Source organism: Pinus tabuliformis, chromosome 1_2, assembly GCF_031772625.1.
Source record: "Pinus tabuliformis cultivar Carrire ecotype Pingquan chromosome 1_2, CPIR1, whole genome shotgun sequence".
Taxonomy (NCBI): Eukaryota; Viridiplantae; Streptophyta; class Pinopsida; order Pinales; family Pinaceae; genus Pinus; species Pinus tabuliformis.
Window position 1 is genome coordinate 816,265,083 of NC_142298.1, and position 6,842 is coordinate 816,271,924.

A 6,842-nucleotide genomic window follows, 5' to 3' on the forward strand; every position below is an offset into this window, starting at 1 on the left:
ATCCTCCTCCTTAGGATCAATGAAGATAATGAAGCTTACAAGCATAGGAAAATGTTTAAACCTCAAGGGTTTAAGTAGCAGGGTTTCTCTTATTTAACAATTTCCATGGAGCATTTCCATCTAAAGCATCTTCCAATTGAAAACCCTAGCAGAAAAACTTGAAATAAACCTTAGTAGACAAACCGATGATATATATAAACCCTTACTAGACATCCATGGCCAAAATAAACATTTCAATTCAACGATTGGAGGCTAGATGAATGTTTTTGCACAAAATCTCAGCATTGACCTCATCGACTTTCTCCATCTACTCCCTCAAAACCGAATTTTGGGCATCCTTCTTAGCCTCACATTTTCGTCTGCCCCAAGGCACTAGAAATCATTGCCATATATGTATTCAAGGTGAAAACCCTTTTCCTAATTGTAAAGAATAATATGGTTGTGTCATTGCCATACATGGTAACCAAATTTCATCTTCTCCGTAGTGGAAACATAGGTGTGATGTCCCCAAACCTTAACCACATTGCAGGAATTGGGCTTCAATTCATCCCATTTGCCACTTAAAATAATGGAAACGATCCTTTGTTTGAGATTTGTGGTCTCCTTGGCGATCTTTGACAAATTGCACTCATTTTTGATGACTTTATCATAGATATCGACCATGAGAGCATCAATGTTGAAATATGGAGGTCAAATCCCCAATCTCTCCATCATGTTTCTCAACATGGATACATCGAGGGTGGATACCCAATATTTCCATCACACTACTTAACCTGGATACATCGAGAGGAGATTTAGGGCTCAATTTCCACATATTTCCTCCTCCAGATGCAAAAGTCACACAAAAATCCAAGCCACACAATGCATAAAGGTTTAGTTACGCACAAAAGACTTAACTTGATCATTCTTCCATAAATTCCATAGCCTCAGTAAGGAGGTTTAACTTGTCTTGACTTCTTATCATCCTTTTATTACCCTTTTGTATAGTTTTGCTAGCTTTTAGAGCCCCTTTCCCTTTCCTACTTGCATACTTTGTTTTCCCTTGTTCTCTATCCTTTTTCTTTCCCTTTGAAGACTTCACATTCTCTTGTTCGTCAATTATAAATGGTTCCTTTAGCTTAGGATTAAACTTTGCCTTAAAAATCAATCTTAATGTATTTGTAGGACGAGTATGGGGTTTCCTATGGAAAAGCCTAGGCTCTGTTTTTGTGTGTTCATCCCCTATTTCCATACTATGCTTTCCTTTCTCACTTTTTTTTGCTTGATGCTTTACTTCCCCTTTTTCTAACATTTGTGTCTTTTGTCTTCTTGTTCTCTTTTCATGGACCTTAATCTTTTGTTCCTTTACAAGGTTTTTCTCAACAGGCACATGAATAGATTCAACCTCTGTTTCGAGGGCTAAGGTTTCAACAAGATTTTTAGACTTACCCTTTCTTGGTATTCTAGGTGCAGGGTTTCTCCATGTCCTCTTCCTCAGGGTTTGTATTTTCTTATCTAACTCATGTATATACAGTATCTTAATCAAGCCATGGTGACATATATCATGAGGTGATAGTTCTTATTTGGTTCTGGACTTGTGGACATTTTAAACAGACTTTGATGTAAGAAATAAGGTAAACTCATATTTCCAAAACTAGCTAAATGACATAAGAACATCATGTAGTAAAGGTAGATTTTGGAATACCTGCCTTCACATGTAAAAAAGAGTTGCACAATATTTATAACGTTAGACCATTCAAACTTCAACATATTTTGAGGGATTCCCATGCTCCAATTAGGGTTATGATATTCTCCTTTTAGGAAGAAGTTGAGATCCACATTTTGCATCATTCATTTATCGAACCACTTCTCACCCTCAGTAGGAAACCCCGTGGATTTTTTATTGAATCTTTAGTGACTGTGGACTCCATTCCTCTTATCTGAGCTATGTTTCCATCAAAAGAGTGAATAAAATCATAACACCAACTCAAATTGTAACCATCAAATCGTTGGAAAATCGGCTCCCATCCTACATTTCTAAATAAAGGTGCAACTTCATCACATACCTCGAACCATACTCCCTCTAGTTCAAATCGTCTCAAATGACCTGACTTTCCAATTTCTTAACTGAGAAAAACTAAGCACTCTACCACACGCTGTCAAAAACTGCTAACAATTTCATTGTCTGTTGCCAGCCAGTCACCTAGGTTTGATGGAAATGGTTGATTTGCACACAATTATTGTTTTAAATGTCCTTCTCTCCAAACCCTTTTTAACATTTTGAAATCACCTCAAATCATCACATCAAGTCATATCATAGTTTAAATTTAATCAAAAACTTTTAAAGCGTTTAAATTGACCCAAGTGATAGTTATGAAACTTTTTTTTTTCAAAATTTTGTAGATGCTACGAAAATATTTCGTAGTGCACTACGAAAATATTTCATAGCACCACCTGTTTTTAGCATCCGATCAGTACAAGCCTTGGGTAAAAAAAATTGGCATGACATAAACAACTTTCTTAACATGCTTTTTAAACTCTTATGCCACCTTTTCACACCAAAATTTTACCTAGTCTTACACATAAGCCCATTTTGCTTGTAATAAAAATCTTAATTGATTTTCAAAACATTTTGTCCCTTTTTTGAAAGTATAAACTTAATGCTAACAAAATCTATATGAAAACTTCTCGAATGTAATGACAGACAAGTTTTCTCTAATCATATCAACAAAGATCAAAGGGACAAAAGAGGAATTGATGTCCGAGAAATATTTCCAGGAAAAGTTATCACGTTCTTCAGAGTTGGCTACTCCCACAAAATCAAGAGCCCAACAAATTGTTGTCTCTATATAAGATAACATGAATGGTAAGTGAAATAACAGCCTCTATATAGGCGCGAGACAATAGTAGCCGACAAGCTGGTGCACTTAAGGCGCACTGTTAGAGTCAATTTTGTAGGTGTTAGATAATATTGTCTTAAATTGATATGGTTTTGCATTAATTGTTAACTATCTTAAATGAGTTTCATCTTAATTTCCATTGTCTTAAGTGGCCATTGTCTTAAATATAAAGTTTTGTCTTAAAATATCTTTGTCTCAAATCTTAAATATAAAGTTTTGTCTTAAAATATTTTTGTCTCAAACTATTTTTGTCTTAAATATAAATTTTTGTCTTAATATATTTTTGTCTCAAATATAAAGTTGTCTTAAAATGTTTTTGTCTCAAATATAAAGTTTTGTCTTAAAATGTTTTTGTCTCAAATATAAAGTTTTGTCTTAAATATAATGTGTTTTCTTAAAATATTTGTATCTCAAACAGTTTTTGTCTTAAATTTTATATTTAAGACAATTCAATTGATATTAAATTTTAATGTAAAATAACTAAAATAAAAAGTAACTTTTTAAGACAAAAGATTTCTTTTGTCCTAAAAAATGTCTTAAAAGTGCCCTTAGTGTAATAGTGTATAAAGATTCAGCCATGAATTAAGAACAAATGAATTGATTTCATGGACCATGCTAGAGTTTGACTAATTAATCTATATTGTATTGAATTTCCATTTTATATATGATATTTTAAATTTTATGAAAATTGGATTGAGTACAAGTGATGCCAGTGGCACTTTTCAACTATATCATTTTGGGCTTTAGCTTACATTGAGAAGTATGAAGATTTATGTTATGAAGTTGCTACCTATTATACAATTTTTTCGACCTCTTAAGATTATATATATTCCCTGTATGTATTATTCAATTTTTTATACTCTACAGATTTTTTCAAGTTTAAAAATGGAGCTCTTATTCCAAGTCAGTTCCACGAGCTTCCAATAATTAGTCTTTTCTCAAAAACACATTAAAAGTGTATATGGTTTCAAAATTAGAAGTCACCATGAATTGTTATCAATTTTTCAGCAATCTCAATGTTGTATTCATCTCACAAGTTAATGAGGTTGTCATATTATTATTTAGCATCCATACTTTACTTTCGGGTTCTTGATTATGGATGCTCTTTTCAATGGACATTTTTCATTGCTCTTTGCAATGGGCACTCTTCATTCACTAAAAGAATTGTGGGTCCAATATTTCAATATTTGATGGTCATGAAGTTGTTCATGTTATTGCTTGCACAGTAACAAAATATCAATATCAGTCACTTCCATATATTGACAATGGTGATGTAAACACAACGAAAGAGTACAAGAGAGAAAAGGTTTTGAATTCAAGAGATAAGAGATGAGATAGTGAGGTGCTCCATCCTGGATTGAGGTGAAGTCTAAACAGTTAAGGGCATGGAAAGGAACATGGAGAGGACAAACCTTTTATAATTTTGAGTGATGCATTCCATCCAATTATTCGGGAATGGTGGATTACTCACTTAATTTTTTATGTGGAGTCAATCCATTTCTTCAAGAATGGTGGATTACTCGCTCAACAGTTTATGTGGAGTCTTTCATAGATTATGAAGAGGAGGCCCAACTATGGGTAGAGGAAGACTATGTAGAGGCATTTTATTTTACCTTCGAAAGGATACTATGATTATTATGTGTACTTGTCTTATTCATTTGGGAATTTTAATTATTTGAGTGTTTTTTAACACTAATGAAAATATTAATAGCTAGGCCTTTAATTATTTGACTCATATAATCCATTTCCTAGGTCCAACAATCATAGAGTTGTAATTATCGTGTTAAATATGAATCCACAATGAATATGTCGGTGCCAACTGCTGACAACACCATCTGGTGTCGACCGCCGCCTACGCCAAAAGTTATCGCCGTCCACGACCGACGTTGTCTGCAGTCGAACCTAACACACTTGAATTTCACACGTAGCTAAGTCCTATAAGCTTTGTGCTCATCTATAAATTTTTATTTTCCTAAGCTTTAGAATCCAAGCCAAGCCAAGGCGTTCCAGTAATGAAAAGCTTGTGTTTTATGTTTTTCATTCTTTTTTGTGATCTGTTGTCTCTTGTCTTATGTTGTCTGTGCTCCTCGGCACCTATCTCCAGACACATTAAAATACACATTCTTTGCTAGATATTGGTGGATTGTTGTAATCGCCTTTCTGTCTAGCTTATTCCATTCCTCATATGTCATCGATGAAGGTTTCTTTATTACACCCTCAATCGACAAACACTGATCCTTCAAAATCAATATATCCTCCATCTGCGGTTTCCATAGGGAAAAATTAGCCCCGATCAACTTCTCCATGTCAGTTATTGTTTTATCCATTCTCAATAAAATTCACACCCACAAAAATCAAGTTACCACTTACAAAATAAAACTTTTGATCTCCTTGAAAAATTATTATTTTTCACATATAATACATAAACCAATAATATCCTTCCTTTTTTTATTATATAAAAAAAACAAAAAAAAAAGGAAGGATATTATTGGTTTATGTATTATGTGAAAATTAATAATTTTTAAAGGAGATCAAAATTTTTATTTTGTAAGGGGTAACTTGATTTTTGTGGGTGTGAATTTTATTGAGAATGGAGACAACAATAATTGACATGGAGAAGTTGAGTAGGGCTAATTTTTCCCTATGGAAATCACAGATGGAGGATATACTGATTTTCAAGGATCAGTATTTTCTGATTTAGGGTGTAACAAAGAAACCCTCATCGATGAAAGATGAGTAATGGAATAAGCTAGATAGAAAGGCAATTGTGACAACCCACCAATATCTAGCAAAGAATGTGTATTTTAATGTGTCCAGAGAAAAGATGTCAAAAGGATTATGGAAGAAGCTCCATGACCTATATGAGAAGAACACGAAATAAAACAAAGTGTTCTTAATGAAGAAGCTTTACAATCTCAAGATGAAGGAGGGTGCTTCATTTGCAGAGCACTTGAATGAATTCAATATTATTACTAGTCAGCTTGCCTCTATTAAAATCATACTAGATGATGAAATTAGAGCCATTTTGTTAATGTGTTATATGCCAGACAACTGGGAAAATTTAATTATAGCTAAGAGTACTTCAACACCTGCAGAGGCGTGAAGTTTGATGATGTCATTAACAATTTGATGAATGAGGAGCTGCGACGCAAGTCAATTGTGGAAAACTAGGGAGGGGAAACTCTAGCTCTAGTTGATCATGATAGGAGAATTGATCGGGGATGACAAGGGCGATCAAGATTGAGAGGCAGATCAAAATCAAGGAGGGGAAGGCTCATTTTTTTTCATTGTGGCAAACCCGGGCACATGAAGAAAGAATGTCAAATCTGGAAGAAAGGACAAAAGGATCAGTGACCGGCCAATACAAATCACAAGTAGTCACAGATGAATGTGAGACTATTGTTGTAGTCACAGATGGTGATGTGTTATTTACTGTTTCAGTAGAAGATGCATGTTTATATACATCTAGCAGTAGCTTTGATTAGATCCTTGACTCTGGGCCATCTCATCATGTAACCCCATGCAAAGATAGTTTTGTTGCATATAATCTTGGTGATTATGGTAGAGTGCATTTGGGGAATAATCACTTTTGCAGTATTGTTGGAGTGGGAGATGTCCAGATCAAGATGAAGGATGGCCAAGACATATTGTTGAAATAGGTCAGGCATGTACTAGAAATGCGCATGAGTTTGATCTCTATGGGACAACTGGATGATGAAGGATATTCCAAAAGCTTTGGAAAAGGATGCTGGAAAATTAGCAAAGGAGCATTGGTCGTGGCCAGAGGACCCAAGACAGGAACATTATATACATTGAATGCAATGATAGGGAAATAAGATTTGGCTTCTGTCACAAAAGAAGGAAATTTAGCATATTTGTGGCATAAGTGCTTGGGTCACATGAGCGAGAAAGGCTTAAAATTCCTTGTTGGTAAAAAATTATTACCAAGTTTGAAATCCTATA

At 34.3% G+C, this 6,842-nt stretch overlaps 1 pseudogene; it reads right to left on the reverse strand.

Moving 5' to 3' along the window:
* Positions 1 to 238: 238 nt before the first annotated feature.
* Positions 239 to 814, reverse strand: LOC149208407 (uncharacterized; annotated as a pseudogene).
* Positions 815 to 6,842: the final 6,028 nt, after the last annotated feature.